Source organism: Corvus moneduloides, chromosome 9 (assembly GCF_009650955.1).
Source record: "Corvus moneduloides isolate bCorMon1 chromosome 9, bCorMon1.pri, whole genome shotgun sequence".
Classification (NCBI taxonomy): domain Eukaryota; kingdom Metazoa; phylum Chordata; class Aves; order Passeriformes; family Corvidae; genus Corvus; species Corvus moneduloides.
In genome coordinates, this window is record NC_045484.1 from 32,505,328 (window position 1) to 32,523,031 (window position 17,704).

Genomic DNA, 17,704 nt, shown 5'->3' on the forward strand with positions numbered 1-17,704 from the left:
GCCCCCCACCCAGACAGCGCAGCCAAGGGCACACAGAGCAGCAGGCACCCCAGCCCTCCCACTGCCACTGCCCAATGCCAGGGCCAGCTCGGGCAGGTGCCCCTGCCATGGCTAAGCAGGGTGGTGGGCCAGGGCTGAGAGCCAGGGTGGGCTCTGCCCCAGCAGCCCCTGCACACCAGGCAGGGCTTGACAACAGTGCAGGAACAGCTGCCACAGACAGAGCATCCCAAGCCCTGCACACTCTCGGCTCCTGGTCACCTGCACTCACTGTTTGGCTTCATCTTGCCCTTCCCTTTGATACAAGTGCACAAGGGCTGGTTCCCTTGGAGTCCAGTAGAAGCTCAAGGATTCTTTCTCTCCTCCGTAATTTCACCCACAGCTACCCAGGGAATTGGGTTGTATAAATATTGACAGAGAAATATACGTAACAAAAATATTTATCATTTCTGTTCCACTCAGCACTGAAATTTTGCTTCAGGACATGAGGTGCCGGTTTCAGTGAATCTGCTCATTAGTAGACAAAACAAACAGGATTAGAAGATATGTTTTTAAACAGGATGAGTGATGCACGCCCTGATTTAGAAACTGTCGGGCTGATGCCCAGGCCCAAGGAGTCCCTGAGCAGAACACAGTCCCTGCCTGAGGGGAACACAGGCAGTGCCCAGCTCCCTGCTCCCAGCAGCACAGCACTGGACGAACCGACAGCTCTGTTGACTGAATAAAGCTTCGTGGGAGTTTATTGGGGCAGGTGCAGGGCAATAAATGCATTCCTAAGTATCTTATTCTGACTATATTGAAGTAAAAAGCCATTTTTCCTGCCCTGTCCCTCCTCAGAGATTTCACACAGACTGGAGTGTGAGTAAATATTGAAACACACACTGGGATTCTCAGCATAGCATCACAGCAGAATCATTCCCAATCCAGTCAGAGGAATTTCACTGCTAACAGCACGACATACAGAGCCACAGTGCCCAAGTCAGAGTAACTGGAGCCCTGAGCAAGATGTCGGTCTCGGCCCCATAACTGGCTGCAGCCAAAATGAGAGCAAGTACAGCAGAAGAGCTGTGATCTCCAGGACCTGCCGCTCCATTCCTGTCAGTGCCATTTTACATTCACCAGGAACCCAGTGAACAGAGCTGGGAGCAGACTGAGGGTCCTGTTCTTGAGAACCTCAAACAGCAGTGTGGTTTATTGAGTCAGTTTTGTACCATCTGCCATAAGAAAATAAGGGGAGACATGCTGTATTTGTATGAGTGGCTCAATTCCTATGTCATCCAGGCAAAACAGGAGCCATGTTATTTCTGTCATTAGTTATAATTAGAGAACTCTAATCAACCCCCTGCCTGCTTCAGTACTCAAGTGTTTGAATCTGCAATTTTACTTGTGTTCTTCATTAAGAAGATGGAAAAAGGAAAAGAAACTCATTCATGAAATTTCCATCCATATCAAAGACTTATTTTAGGATTTACTTCCAACTTATGTATCTTTAGACCTTTTAAACAGGAATACAGTTTTCTTCCTCTACTATTCTCTGTATGTATAAATTCATGTAATGTCTATTAAATATAGGATTTTTGTGCAGAGATGGAGAAGAAACGCTAAGAGAATATAAAGATCTTTAAGACAATAGGAGGTATTTCTTGCATGTACTTTCTGGTGCAGAAGGACAAATTGCTTAAAAATCTTCAGCATCCTAAGTCTCAACTATTTCCAATAGATGGAGCTGATGACATAATTACTAGTGATTAAATTTTAACATTTATTAGTGAAGGATTTTTAAAGGCACAGGTTAGCAGCATCAAGTCCAGAGTGAGATCTCCACTGGGACTGCCCAGATGCCATGACACCAAATTTCACCTCCACCCACTCCACTGCTTTGACACTGGATGTCATAGATTTCATTGGTTGCTGGATTTAAGAGGTTCCTAAAGATCAGAGACAGAGTGATAAATAATCATCCTTTTACTCCATCATATGCTTGCCCAAAAACATACCATCTCTGTGAGCTACAACATCAACCAAGGCTTCTTTAAAGCCATGTATTTCTCTCTTTTTTCACAAGCAGAACCACATGCTATTAAGACAGAGTCAAGGAGACCAAGCCACCTGAGCCTGACACATCTATGTTTGCAGGACATTGATATAGGAGACTTACACAGCAGATTTCAGACACCAAGCTGACCAAGGGATGTAAAAGAAGATTAAGAACTACACAAAAGGTTCTGCTTTAGAAAAGACCACTCAACTGCTGACTGCAGGAGTCACCAACCTGTAGCAAGACCTGCTAGTCAAACATTCAAGAGGAATACCTTGTCTTTTTCCAGAAACCCAGAACAGCTTACTCAGAATTTTACCTCAGACACAGATCATTGCCTATATACTTGAAAGAACTAGTAAAATTGAATTTAAATTTCATGCTGCCTTGTGGATAAGAAAAGTCCCCTGAACCTAAAATAGGCAGAGTCTCAGAGTAGAGCATGTCCTAATAGATACCCATATAAAACCTGTATAAAACCTGTGGCCAAACTGCCAGCCCTGAAATCCCCTCAGCATGCTATGAACTCCAACAGTAATCAGGCTAAGATTTACTGGGCACTTGGATCCACGGAGCTCAGTGTTACCAAGTATGCATCCAAGAACCTTTCTATAGAGGCTTTCCAGACTGGAATCAGAAAGTGTAACATTGATTGCACTGGACAAACTTGTCTTAGTCTCACCAGATTTCCATATTGCTGCCATGGAAATGCACTGTGAGACACCTTTACATCAGGCAGCATGGCACATGTGTTGTTGCCACCAGACAGCACACCACGTCTCACACAGTCAGGTGAGCTGCAGGAGCAATACAGACAGCATCAGTTACAGCCTGTTTATTCAGCTTATCTGGAATGGGTTGTGCGGTGACTCTCATATATCTGTGGTCTCAGAAGAGTAATTCTGAGTAAATCTCTGAACTCAGCTGTTTCTTGCTGAGATAAGCCAAGTCAGTGAACCCAGAGCTCCTAGAGCTGCAGTGACACCAGCATGCTCACAAGCCCACTGTTCATGTGGGTGTAGTGCCAAGGACCCAGGCATTCCCTCAGGATCCAGACAGTTCACAACCTGTGCCATCTCTTGTCAGCAACCCCCTCACAGGGATGGGGACTCCAAGCTGCACAGATCTGCAGGATGAAATAGCAATGCAGCTGGAAGACTGATAGAGGGCTTGTTGGGTACTAGTGAACACTTGGCAGAAAGCTGAAAAGAACACATGCACCAAGGACAACCGACTGAGCTCTTGTGGTGGGAAAAGCAAGGTCCTCCATGGTCGCCTTGGCAGTTCAGCCCAACCTACTAAAGGATATATCAATGTCCTAGTGCTCTCAGAACAGGGGACAAGCATTGCATGATACAAGCACTGCGTGAACAAAAAAAAAAAGCACAACTCAGGCTCACACTACATGTTATTGAATTTACTACAGTACTTCCATGCTTTCTACATCCCATAAACCTGCAAAAACTGCCCACAGATTATGATTTCCTGAATCACTCTCTGCCTAAGAAATCCTTCCCCAGGGTGAAAAGTCTAGGACCCCTCCACCTTGCCAGGTGGGACATCACCCTTCTTGTGGCCCAGGTTGCACGAACACAACTGTAAATACAGAAGGCAGAGCCAGCATTTCTGCTAACATGCTTCTCTCCTTAACAATCCACATCCACAGATCCCTCTGCACGTATTTCTGCCACTGGAGCAGCCTGGCTCAGTCTCAGCAGAAAACTAAGAAGCCACTTGTACAGATTGAGAGTTCTACACAGTTGGTCAACAGTTGTCCTGTACACCACAGGCACATCACATTCAGTGTTCCAGTCTTAAGTGCCTGATAGAGCTGATGAGGAACACGCATGTTTCCAGTTTAGTCATCCTGATTTCCCATGCCACCTATTCCCAGCAAAATGAGGAATAAAAAAATTAACAATCTATCATCATGACAGAATTGCAAGAACATATCATCTACCTGCAAATTAAAACTAAGGACAGAGATACAAAGGCCAATGAGGATATCCTGCATGGCTGCACAGACCTGCTTTCACTGCTGTCAAACAGCAAACACACTCGCTCTGATTCTTTTGACATCTTCTGGAAGCTGTATTCAGTACTGACAGCACAACTAATTCAGACACGGTGCTGCACACCTTCAGGGTCTCAAACACTTCAATCAGCAAGGACAACTTTGCACAGGGGCTCTCTCAGCAGCCAGGTCAAATGCTCCAGCTTTCCTGCAATCTTTGTCATCTATCTCACTATTCCTTTCCTATCCACTGATACCACACATCGGCAACAGCCTCACCCTCTTTCTGGAAAAAAATTCTTCTGTGTTCACATCTAGCCCAGGTCTGCATTTCCCTTACCTGAAGCTGCATGGTTTTGCTTAGCTATAGCCAGGGCCCTGATTCTTCCTCAAGATTCCCAAAAGCCTGTTCCATTTTGTGGGAAAGTCTCTCGGCTACCAAGCAGGTGCAAATGTAAGACCAAACGTATGTTTTTCTAAAGGCACCTGGTAGAACCTGAAACACCATGCAAAGAAAAATATTTTTAGCATTGACCACCTCCTGAATTTCACCCACAGAGGAAATAAAAAATGTTCTCTCTTCAAAGTTACTCAGGATAAAAAGGACCCAGAGTTCAGCTCTGGTTTTTAACAAATCAGGCTAAACATCTGGGAAATTAAAAACACCTATAAGGTCAAGGGCAGTTTTAAACAACATTTACATTTGTCAGAAATACTAAAAGCCTTAAGTCTACCCTTAAGGATTTCATTTTATTCACACTGAAACAAAGGGATGATAAGAAGTATCACCCGAATCAGGAATAAACAAAAGTACACAAGTTCAGGATCATCTGAGAATCTTAAGAATTTAGATGGAGCTTGGAGACAGTCACTTCAGAGACTAAAGTTCAAACTTCTACCAAGTGCAAAAAAAATGTTATATGTTAGTCTTCAAATTTAAAGTGAATGGGTGCATACTGACGTTTATGAGGATGCAATAAAGGAATGGTAGATTAGAGAAAAGGGTTAATGAGGAATTATCTGATTACAAGCGTAACTAATGTAAAGAGTACATCAGAAGAATATAGGAAACAATTCCAGTCTGTGACAAGTTTTGATTTGAAAACAGCTGATTCCACCAAACAAACTCAACCTGATTCAGTTACATACCAAAGCGGAAAAAAAAAGTTGACTTTTCAGGAAATCCTCAGCATTACTGATTTACTGAAATTTGACAAAGGACTGGTAATGAAATGTTTGAACAAGATTTTGTAGTGGGAGATTCATCAGAGTTCAAGCCTCATATGTCTGGTATTAAGATCAAAAGTCTGCCTCCAAATACTGTTACTATCCTCAGTTTCTTAAAACTTGTGGAGTTTATCGTGGCCTTAGATGCGGCAGTGGAAAGAATATTTTCCTGTGTAAGCAGATTTGGACAGAGTTCAGAAAGCTGCTGAACATAGGTTTTTCTGGGACTGGGCTTAATGTTAAAGCCAAAGTCAAAAAATATATAAAAAAACTTCCTTGTTTGATTCAAAATAGCCATGACACATGAGAGCAGAAAGCACTAGTCCAAACAATAACATTATTAATGAAATGGAGTTGTATATTTGAAGACAGTGGAAATATACACTAGAGGAAAAAATACATGTCACAACAGGGAGCTGCTGCTTCCCTAAAACATTCCTTCAGATAGTTTCCCCTTGCTTTTCAGGCAGTCTATTTCTTTCATGCATGAAAGAGACAAGCTCACCAAGTGCCAGAGCAAGGAGTGCTATTCTGGACACACAGCATGGCCTGGGTAATCCATCACAGGAAAGGAGTGTGGGGGTGCAGGGAATTTCAGGTTAGAAATGCTGGAGGGCACAGTGGGGGCTGCTGGCACGTGCTTTCCCTATGCTGCTCAAACTCCTCCTAGCCTGCTACTTCCAACAACTTCCCTAAGAAGCCATTTTCTGTACCAAGGAAACACTACTGACCGAGTAGAAACACCACTTACTCATTTAAGGGAAAATAATCTCCCTTTTGTTGGGAACGATAAAAATAAGTGCAATGAGAAAAAAAAGGCAGTCACATATCATGTCTGGCACAAAGCCCTAATCCATCACAATCACTTGGGGTTTGGCTGTCTCCAACCTGCAGCCACTCCTCACTATGGCATCTCAGGCTCCCACAGGCAGCTTGGGGAGCTGGTGCCTTTCTGCAGGGTGTACAGATGTCAGGAGGCACTCTGAGAAAAGCACCCGTGCCAGGTGCTCCAAGCATGGGCTGGATGGAGCCCCAGCTGAAGCTGGGACATGCAGCCTGTTGGTGGCCCTGCCACTGCAGAGCCTGGCTCCTCCCAGGGGCACATGGGGACAGGGGGCATATGCATTGTCCCATCCTCAGGGAGAATCTCTGTGGACAGCAGGGCCAGGAATTCACCCCTTGCCCCAGCTGGTACCTCACCATGACCATGCCTGCTGCAGAGAGGTGGGATGTGGCCATCAGAAAGAGAAGGGATGAAGTTTTAGCTTTGGATTAGAGGAACCCTTTGCCACCTCCAGTTAGCCCCATGCTCCAATTGCTCCTGCGTTCCTCAATCTCGGACTGCCTGGATGATTGTGTCATGCTAGCAGCAGGCTGCACAGATGTCAGATGTCACGCTCTATCTGATGAAGAGGTCTCTGCCTCGGGCTGTTTATATATAACCTACCAGAATTTCCTGCTGCATGATGAAATAATTAGGGGGCCCTCATGCAGGGAACAAGGTTGCAAGTAGGTTGTAAAGGCATTACACATACAAAAAGAAAATCTTAAGCATTTTACTTATCTATGATACAATCTTCTAAGACTCCTTATATACATTCAACTTGTTTGTATTATTTCTTTTAATGTTCTTCATGCACATGCTAAATGAAGTCTTCAAAAAGTTCAGCAGTGGTCTTTCCTTTATGCTCAGATTATACAGTGGGAATAGCAGCATGAGAAAAACAGAAAAAATGGAGATTTATTTGTTTGTTTTAAACCAAGATTGTTTTTTGCATCTTAAGTCGGTGAACTCTAAACTGCAGATAGCTTAATAGAAGTTGATCATGTCATCAGACTCTCATTTTGTAGCTCTCCTTTTTTTCTAATCAGTTTTAATTTGCACCTGGTTTTATCCATAAAGAGATCACCCATATGCCCACATACGCTCCGTGTGCTGATTCATCTCAGCTCGCTCCCCGCCCAGCTCACTACACCAGAAAACCAGCTGGATCATATCCTCAGCTGCAGTCTGGAACAGCTTCCCTGTGACTGTCAAACTTTCAAGTAAAACTTAGGAGTCTGAGGTTTCAAACCTCACATGTCCTGAACATGTCCAAGGCAGTTGAACTGGGCAGTTCTGCCGGCTGGCAGCAGTGGAGAAACCAGCCCAGAAGGGAGGTTGGCACGTAGGTCTGTCCAGAAACACCCCCAAAGTGGAGACCCCCGCAGTCCCTCACCCCTGCCAGGGCTGTGCCACAGCCCTTGCCCTCTGCTCTGTGGTCCAGAGCTCAGCTCACCAGGAGAGCCGCTGGCAGTGAACATGGCTAGCTGGATACACTGGGCCCTCTAAAACCTCCTGGGGTCTCACAAACACAGTTTTAATGAGGTCAGCACATCTGAGGCAAAGTTGGAAGTCATCTTAAAGGAGAAAGTTTGTTGAATATTTGGCATTGGGGTAGCTTGCCCAGAAAGGCTGTGGAGATACTGAGACCTCAGCCTGGTGTAGCCAAGTCTGTTTGAGAGTGAACTTTTTCTCAATGAGAGCAGGCAGCCTCGATGTCCCTCCCAACCACAGCTGTCCTCTCTGTTTCTGTGAAAATAGCAGCAAGATTTAGTGTAAAAAAACTGATGTGCCTAGAAAGTCTTCCTGGACTCCCATGTAATTTGTGCTTATTCTATTAACTACTTACAGAAGAACATTACACTATACTTTATCAGTTTGGAGACAGACATGCAGTTGTCACCCTTCCCTGATGTTCTTATCTGGTGTGGTCTCATGGGCATTTGCTCCATCCTTCTCAGAGCAATTACCTGCTTGAATGGATATTTTGTTTAGAAATATAAATATTTTCTTTTTGTTTTTCCTGTTTCCAAAGCACATTACCTCTATTCTACTAAGAGAGGCTTAGAAATGGTATTGTCATTTGTTTTGAGAGGACAAAAATATTAGATAGATCCCGTGGTTCAGATTAAGAAAATGAATGGATATCAATTTTCAGATTGGGTGCATAACTTACAGCCAGCCACCTAGCTGGATTTTGACTCTCTCATTTGGGGGGAGCCTGAATAAGTAATAAGCATGTCATTAAATAATCAAAACTATGTCCAGAGAGTTAATCAAAATGGGGTATTCTCAGAGAAGTGCAGTAGGAAACAAGGATATGCTGAACAAATACCTAGACAGGATAAATGAATACGTCAGATTTTTTTGTAAATTCCTCTTATCACAAATCATTAAATAATTTTGATTGGAAGGAACCTTAGAAGATGATCTGGGGACCTGTACTCAAAGCAGGGACACTTCAAAAGTAGATCAGGTTTGAATGTCTCCAAAGATGACAGCAGGCACCACATTATTTACCTGCACGGCTCAATCTTTCCGACAAAGCAGCTGTGTGAACCTCTGTGACCCACAGTTACACAAAATGTCAGTAATAAACCAAACAAGAGGTAAACACATGTGCTCATTAACAACTGGCTTAAGCTGCTGACCAGCAAGCCCCTGTGGGGGGGAACCAGTGGGGGCACACTGAGAACACCTCAGCCTCTCAGCAAGTGGCTGTGGAGGGCTTGGCTGCTACCAAGATTAAACCACAGCAATCATGATGGACCCCACTGTAGAACAAACCAGGATGAGCCATATTACCTTTTTTACTTCTTATACACTCTCAAATAATGCATCAAGACATACCAAAATTCTTTTTGGAGTTGAGAATCGACATACCTTCCAAATTGCTCAAACAGTTGCCACACGCGTATCACATTTACAGACTTCGTTCAATTCAAACGACCACAAATAACAGGAAATAGGATAACAGGTGACCAAAACACGTAGAAGAAGAGTTTTCAGTGTGGTGACCATCTATATTTACATGGTTAGGAAAACTACATCCATGCTTTTATTAGAACACAACATGGAAACCAAATTGACATTTCCCAAATATCAAAAAGTACCTATGTCACTGTTCTACAGATACATAATTTAAATCAATTTCTAAGTTATCATTGCCTTCCTACGTCTATCTAGCATCTCAGCAGTCTTCCTTTACCTATCTTCTTCTCTAAATGGATCCTGTCTTTCACTAAGTGGTGGTTCAGGCACAATAAACAGACATTTGTTTGAGTGTGCTGTCCCTACAGGTATCAGTTCACATTAACACTTCTGAAGTTAGGTTTATACATAGCACAGCTTACAGTACTATCAAGGAAAACAATCTTAAAGGTTGGAATAAAACAACATTTCTTTGATCTTAGTTCTCCATTCAGCTCACTATTTAATAGCTTCAGTAACTATATCAGGGAGATAGGCCCTCATTTTTTCACCACCATTAAAATCATACAAGTACTGAACATCAGTGGAGGCTCTGAGTGGGGGCACATGGGAGGCAAGGGTGCATATCGTACCAAGAGCAGCAGCATTCTGCCCCCTCTGAACCAGACAACAATGTATTCCACTGTGCTGCTATTCAGCCACTGCCAGCTCATTTTAAGTTCCTTTTTCTCAGTGCACATTCAAGAAAGAATAAAAAGACCGTAAGAGAAGGAAATTTTTGCTACTCATGTATTTGAAGACTACAACCATAACAGACATCAAGCCACCTATCATCAAGGCCAGGACACCCTCGACAGCAGTCATTCCTCTCTGTAAGGGAAAATGAGCAATGATACGTGATGATGGAAGGCATTGCCTTCCTCAAGGGCCAATTTAGCACAGCAGGGGAAAAGTAGCTCAGGCAATATGCATCTCAAAGCAGGAGAAAAATTAAAGGCAGGAAGAGGAAGAGTGGCTTTGGAAGGGAGAGCAAGGGATGAAAGCAGTAGCAGTAACCATGGGAAGGATAACCATGACAAGGGCAGTGGATAAAGTGGAGAAAATTTAGTCCTTGCATTTTGTTAGTGTATAGAATACCTGGACTGAGAAAACTGGGACATCACAAGCAGGGTTGGAGCCTAGACAAGTGCACATTTACAAGAACAGCTGCTTCTTTGTTCAACTGCTTTCTACCAAAAGGTAAAAAACCTTTAAGAAGCCAGTACCTGCATGTCAGGTATCTTGCAGTAGGATTGCAGACCTGTGGCTCTCCCTGAGCACTGACTTCATCACTCAGCTGTGAATGCTGTGTTTGGGTGAACAAACAGGAGCTGCTTCTGGCCCAGCATGTTTGTCCCCAAACCCAGCCCAGATGAGGTTGTTTCACTGGTTGTCCCTCCACCCTTCTGACCCTTTTTTGGCACAACTGCTTCCACACAGTGCCACCTCTTTCTTGCCTAGCCAGAGTTCTGCATGATGGTGGCCAGCTAATAAAAGCATCCTCACACCACACCACCTGCGTGTACCCACAGCACCATGTGCTGCTGGGGTGGCACTGTCAGACCCCAATCCTCTAGGACCCTAGGCAAGCCATTATCTCCCTACACGTCTGCTTCTGCCTCCACTAAATTTTACTGACTTACCTCACACACCTGAGAAGAAAAATTATTAAATTAGCATATTAAAAGATGTGGAGAATTCCCTTCCCCACTGTCTGCTGTCAGAGCTGTGGAACAGTATCTTACACAATTTACAAGCCCTATAAGTGCCTATTTTTTTGAATGAAGTATTTGTTGAATGAGCATTATCTTTTGACCTCTAATTTGTAACATCATGTTACAACTTCTGCCTAAATGTGCATATTAAACAAAAACCCAGTAGTGGTAGTGTAAGGGAACAACAAAGCCTTATAGAAATTAAATATGATCATTTGAAGTTGATATATGTAACAAAATTTTTCACCTGTTGTGTCTGTCCTTCAACCCAAAAATTTCATAATCTGAAATTTTTTCAAAGTTTCTATGGATTTAGGCAGTCTATTTGAAAATGGACCTCTAACTGTTCTGTAGGCAAAGGACACAAAATAGAGACAAGTCCATTTTTCCAGGTTCACAGGAAATTTTGTCTTGGTGGTCCACTAAATCTCACATATTGAGGGACAATACTGAAATGTCTTCAGTGTGAAGAGAACTCTAGTCTAGGGGAAACCTGAATTTCCTTGCTGCCTGTCCCAGTGATTTTTGCAAATGATTACATATATCTTCATCTTAGTTTTAAACTATCCTTAGTTTATTTCATTTGCAACATTTCTAAGCCCTTTTCTAATAATCATTTTATTCCCTTGTCTTCATTTTGTTTGGCAACAGATGAGCTGGCAGCAAGCCCAAAGCCTGGTAAATGACAAATCACTACCAGATGAAGCTGCGAGTTTTACACAGAGCATGTCCTCCAGCCATGGAAGAGTTTGAGGCCCAATAAAATTACCAAACTGACTGAGAAGTCAAGTTCAAGCTTTACATGAAGGCCTGCCATTAACAAAAAACCAGAATAATTCTCCAAGCAGTGAATCTAGTGATTGGGCTAATGAAGCCCCAGAAAAGCTGAAGAATCAGAAGCAGAGATAGAAATGCAAATCTTTAGCAGGGCCCCCAGGCAGGCTTTAACACTTGCTGCCTCACGGGAGCAGAAAAGGCCCTCTGTTCCCCAGGAAAGAAGGCAGTCACAAAACAAAATGATCCACAAGATGCACTAATCCCCCTTCCATCCTCCATGTCCAAGTTACAGCTCTGGAGCTGTGCCAGGTTACACCCCTGTAGAGTGGCTCAGAACTGAGCCAACATGGGCACAGAAAGCTCCCCAGCAATCCAGCATTTGGGCCAGAGAGGAAAGCGACACTAGGCAGAATTACTGCTGCTAATACCCATGATAAATCGTTCTCTGCAGACTGTATCCCCTCAGAGGGTCAGCAAAGTGGGGTGAAGTTAGGATTGAGAAGATGTTTCTCCTGGGTACCCTCCAAGCAGGCTAACATTGCCTTTTTACCAGGAGTCCTCCCTGCAGAGTCTTGTGAACCCAGCACTGAAGCCACAAGGCACGAAATGTGAATGCTTTCCTGAACCATGTTTCATCCTTCCCAGGCTGATGCCACAGGACATCACCCTTTGTTACCCAAAATTATCAGAAAAGAACTGAGGCAAGCCACCCTGCAAAAATGCTTCCCCGTCTTTTGCTAGGTATATGTTTTTAGTCAAGGCTTTGGCACCCACAGTATCCTTAGAGGTCATGCAGAGAGGATCTGCATGCTCTAGTAGTATAGACAAAAAGGCCTGAATTTCTGTGTGTAGTAATTTTATGGTAGATATAGAATGACAGAGTGGATGTAAACCAACACTCTTCTGAGTCGTGTAACATAGGCTGGACAGCACCTGGCTGTGAACATAGCCAGAAGGTGTAAAGTGAAGCCATCAGAGTCCTCAACGCTCCTGAGATGCACCCTTCCCAGATAGTCATAATGGATGATACATCCATGCAAAGAGTGTTGAAAAGTAACATCAGAGGGGAAGGAAAAGACTCAATAAAAAAGTAGTGTTTGGCTATAATCCTATGTACCCAGCTATCACACAACAACACAAATTCCCTACAGCCTCTCCCCTGGGCTCCCATGGAGCAGGCCCCCCACAGGCACCCATTGGACCCAACTGTAAAAACCACAGGAGCATCCACAGCCCCCAAGAACACAGGGCAGGGGACCCCAGCACTGCCATTGCAGCAAGCTGGAAGGTGGAGGTGAGGGAAGCTTCAAAGGGTTAAGTCCAGACAATACTTTCCTGTCCTGGGGGAGTCAGACACAGTCTGGGAGAGGCCTGTCAGCCTTCAGTGGCCACAGGTAACGGTATAGGGTAATTTCTTCTGATAATGTCACCGGAAGAGGAAATCCTGCAGACTAAACTCATTAAGGTCTGAGGGGAACACTGTGAGGGGCTCTTTCTGCAGGCAGAAGGACTGTAGGCTGGGTTTGTCTGAGTGGAAGAGCATCTCTTGTGGCATATGGTTGGAATGCTCTCAGGGATTTCAAATACCCTTCTTTGGCATATGTCAGCCTTAAAGTCCAAGTTTTCACTTTGAAGTCAAAACTCATCCCTCCTTCCAAAATGCAGCCCCCCCTGAGGGAAAACAAAAACACCAAAGGGAGATGGTAGATTGATGCTCAAGAGCCAGTAATTTAGAGGCATTTGAACAACTGTCATTCATTCACACTCTTCTATCAAGCAAGCAAATAAATAAGACACTACATTGCTGTAAGTGCTTGTCCAGAGGCTATTAAGGCTTTGAATCAAGACTGATAATGCCTTGAGTTGCTGAAGGGCAGCATCATCTGCCAAAAACAAGCACTGTTATCCTTGCAAGGCATCTGAGGTACGTACAGGATTTAGCACCTAGCTCTCCCCTCCTTTGTGCATCCTCAGGTCTGGAGGGAGTCCCTTGTGGCACAGGCAGGAGAGGGCACCACGACATAGGGCTGCTCATGGGGTGAGCCAGTGCCCAGCAGGCACCCTTCATATGGCCAGTCCTGCCAGCCCTGCAACCACCAGCTGTTTTGACCCCAATAACCTGCACACACTGGATGTCCAACACTTTGGCCCACACCTGCTCTCTGACCTTGAGGTGCTGCCCTGCACGCTGGCAACAGATTTGAGAAAATATGGAGTTCCTTCTCTTCTGAGAAGCACAGTGGGACAGCTTATCTACTCAGCTCAACAGAAAAATGGCCTTGATTTCAGAAGCAAGGCAGCCTGATCCCTGATCTTTTATAGGAAAATATTTTGACAGTGTAACAGATGAAATTACCTAAAGCAAGGATGACTGGCATTTAATCTGATAATCCTTCCAGAAGCAATTAACTTGAAAATACCTGATAAAATTTGTTCAGTGTGTGTCTCCGCTGAGGCAGTGCAGGCACAGCCCAGCTGGCATGCAGCTCTGACCTGGCCCTCTGCCGAGGCAGCGACTCCTGGGGACACTGTCCTGGTCACAGTCCTCTCTCGCATCGGCACAGCAATCCCACCCCTTCCTCCACAACACAGCTGGTTTCCACACCTCTTGAGAAACGTGGGACTTGACACAGGCAAAATTCAGTTAACTGGTTAGAGAACTTTGGCTTCATCTCAACACAAAAACCAATTGTAACTTTACACCAGCACTGGTCAGAAAAATTTCTGATGGACAAGTACTTTAAATATTGGCTTGTCACAAGTGAAACAATTTAAGGAAACAATATATCACCTTTGCAGAATGTTAAGCTTTAAAATAAAGAAAAAGATAAAGCATTCCCATTAAATCAAAACTTTATATTCCTACCTTTTCTTCAGGTTTTGAAATTATTGCTCTCCGATAAACTGTAAAATACAAGATCAGCATTTCAATAAAGTGTTTGAATTTTGTTAATCAGACTGTTCAAATTTTTTTTCTTTTTTTAGCATTTGAGATCACAGGAAATGCAGAAGAAAAAAAAAACTGTTCCAGAAGAAAAGTCTAAAATCATAAACTCCAGTAAAAATTAAAAGTCCCATACTTGCATTGCTGCACTTTGAAGCCTTTAACCATCTTTAGGGATTATACTCTATCACTTGGCATATCTAAAATGTCAGCATAACCATACCTTTGGAAACAAGCATATGTATTTCATCTGTGTACATGCATACTTCCATGAGAAACCTGAAATCTGTGGAGAGAAGCCCAGTCTTGTGGTCACTACTCAGGCTAAAGGGCACTTTGACAGAGTGAGGATCATGGGATTGTTACAGGAACAGGGCTGGAATTTGATTTTTAAACATAGAACATCTACACTTGTCATCACTAAATACACAAATAGCTTTTGCCTCCAAAACTGTAACATGTTACATGAACTAAACCGGTTGTCTAAGAGGCCTTTCTTAGAAATGAAAGACAAAATTAAGAGGAACTGTCTGAACTATCTGAAAATGCACTAAATAGAATGACTGTGCCTCCAGTCTGGGAGGGATGGTTTTACTTAAAATTGGTCTGCTGTGTGCAGAGAAAGTCAAAAGCCTCAAAGTATGCCAGAGGCCAATTAACCAGGCATCGATTCTCTACAGAGCAGGTATAGCATACACTGAGAACACTAGGTATGCAGACCTCTGCTGCCAAATCAGACGCCCCTTTCTCTCCAGGAACAGAGCCACTCCATAGGCCATGTGCTGGCTCACGCTGCTTGATGCACCCAAGGGGGCTGGCACCCTCAACTCCAGCCACCCCCAGACCCCTTCTCAATGTACCCTGTCCTGGTTCACCGTGGGCAGAGGCACGGGTCTCACTGGCATGCAAGCAGGACAGTGTGGAGCACCTCTGACAGTCCACTGCAAAGTGCCCTGAGTATCAGAGCACATTTGCCATTCAGAACCCTGAAACTGGGTATTACGCTAAACCTCCCATCGTCAAATGCCAGCCTATGAGGTCAGTAACTGACACAGCAGAAACCTCCATTGAAGGCACTGCAAGCTGCCCATGCAGGGATGTGCTAGCCTAGGTGACATTCTGTGGCGATTGGCAGCAGGCCCAGCCCAGCCCTACCAAAGTCAGTAGGTTCATTGCCTTCATCCTGAGGAAGACAAGCCCAACATGAGGCTTGCAGGGGCGGGATTTTTTTTTCAGATGCGCACTGCAGGTTGTTGAACTCTTACACAAGACGTATGGACACTACTGCTGGACCCCACGGTTACAGATTGCAGGGCAGAGCTCTGAACAAACATTGAGGAATGGAGTGTCAAACCTGCTGTTCAATGCACCTGTCTTTATATCATCTATCCCATGACTGTTTATTAGTATTGCAAACTGCACACCTGTAACCTTAAAATAACCCATTCCTCCAGTATCCCATTTGCAGAGGAAGATACTACACCCCTAACTGCATCCATCACTCTTTCAATCCTTTCCTAAAATAATTGTTTTTATTTGGGAACTTAAATGGAAGGAGACATACATATGTAGAGAAGAATATATTTAAACCATCACTTCTGTGCACTGAGCTGGTCTAATTCTGTTTCTTCTTCATTCCTGACCATGGCCCTTTGCATCAGATCCATGAGCTTGTGCTCTTGCCCGGATATTACCTCACATTTAAAACAAGAGAAAGAGGGTCATAAACAGACAAATCCTGCACCAATGTGACCCATGGGCACTAAGCACAGGAGGACAGTCCTTCAGGTGACCCTGAAGGAAGTGAGAACTCTTCTCTCTGCTGGACCAAGCTGGAGGGAGCCTCCTGGCACACTGTGATGTGCACCTGGCTAAAGACTGACACGAACCCTGAAAAATGCATTTTGTGGGAGCAGATGATCTCAACTGAGCTTCAAAATTATGAACTTTTTGTTGCCAGAAGGTGTTTAACTGTTCTCTGAAAGTAAGGCAGAAGGACTCTCTTGCCTCGTCCCCTGTGAGAAAATGTGAGAAGTTGTGGCCAATGAAACCACAAAGATGCACTTGGAGAGCAGGATGCCCTATCTTAACTACTCTTGGTATCAAAATGCAACTGGTGCTTACACACAGTGGGTAAAAGTAAGTCAATTTGCCAAATCAAACTGGTGAAAACATATTTGGTTCTTAATTTTCTCTTATAGTAAAAATAGAGTTTCTACAAACCCTGAAAGACAGCAGAGCTAGAAAGAAGGGATGCTTCAGCTGCACTAAGCAGAACTCTTTAGTGATATGAACTTCAGAGAAAGCAGGATCCAGGAATATATGGAATATGATTTATTAAGAAGGACCCTGAAAATAAGTTTTATTTCTCTTACATACCTATTTTAAAACTTTTTTTTTCTACTCAAAAAAAAGTGTTACTGTATTTGAGGTCCTTATTATATAATTAGTAGCAACAACAAATTAAAATCAATTAATCCCATTCTGATTTATTTTGCTTGCAGTGTTAAATAAGAAGTACACAAAACACAATTAAGTAATTTTAAGTCCTCTCTTTAAATACTAATCAGAAATTGCTACATCTAGATAAAGCCAAAACAAAACTTTTTATTTGTTATGAGCTGAGAAATGTATAGAGTGCATGGTCCCCACTGACTCCGAGGTAAATACTTCCACTGCTTAGGATTTCTGGCTAAAAAGTTGCTCAACAATTTCAGGACTGTGCAAAGATGTTTACACAGAATCTGCTGCTTGGAATAATTAGTGCAAGGAAGCTTTAACTACAATGTGCAATATGAAGACAGCCATTAGCCTGAGGATGGGGAAGGTCTGACACTTGCTAAAATAAAGAAAGAAATGGTTTATCGACCTGCACTGATACCTCCCTCATATTATGAACTGACATTTCTGCAAGGCACCTCCCCCCCAGGCAGCCTACTTTGTTCATTTTTAAGCACCCAAACAGAACCCAGACTTATGTTTCTAGCTAAGGCATTGCATATGTCCAGATAACATTCAGACACATGGCCCACAGACCTCACTTGAGGGTCAAAGCGCTCACTCAGCAGACACCAGCCACAGACAGATGTGATCACTGATGCGAGCAGAGCAGTGGCTGTGCAGCAGGGCGGGGGCACAGTGCCCAGCACTGCCGCAGCAAGGGGTGCTGGCTGCGCTTGTGCAGGCTCTGCCTGTGTGG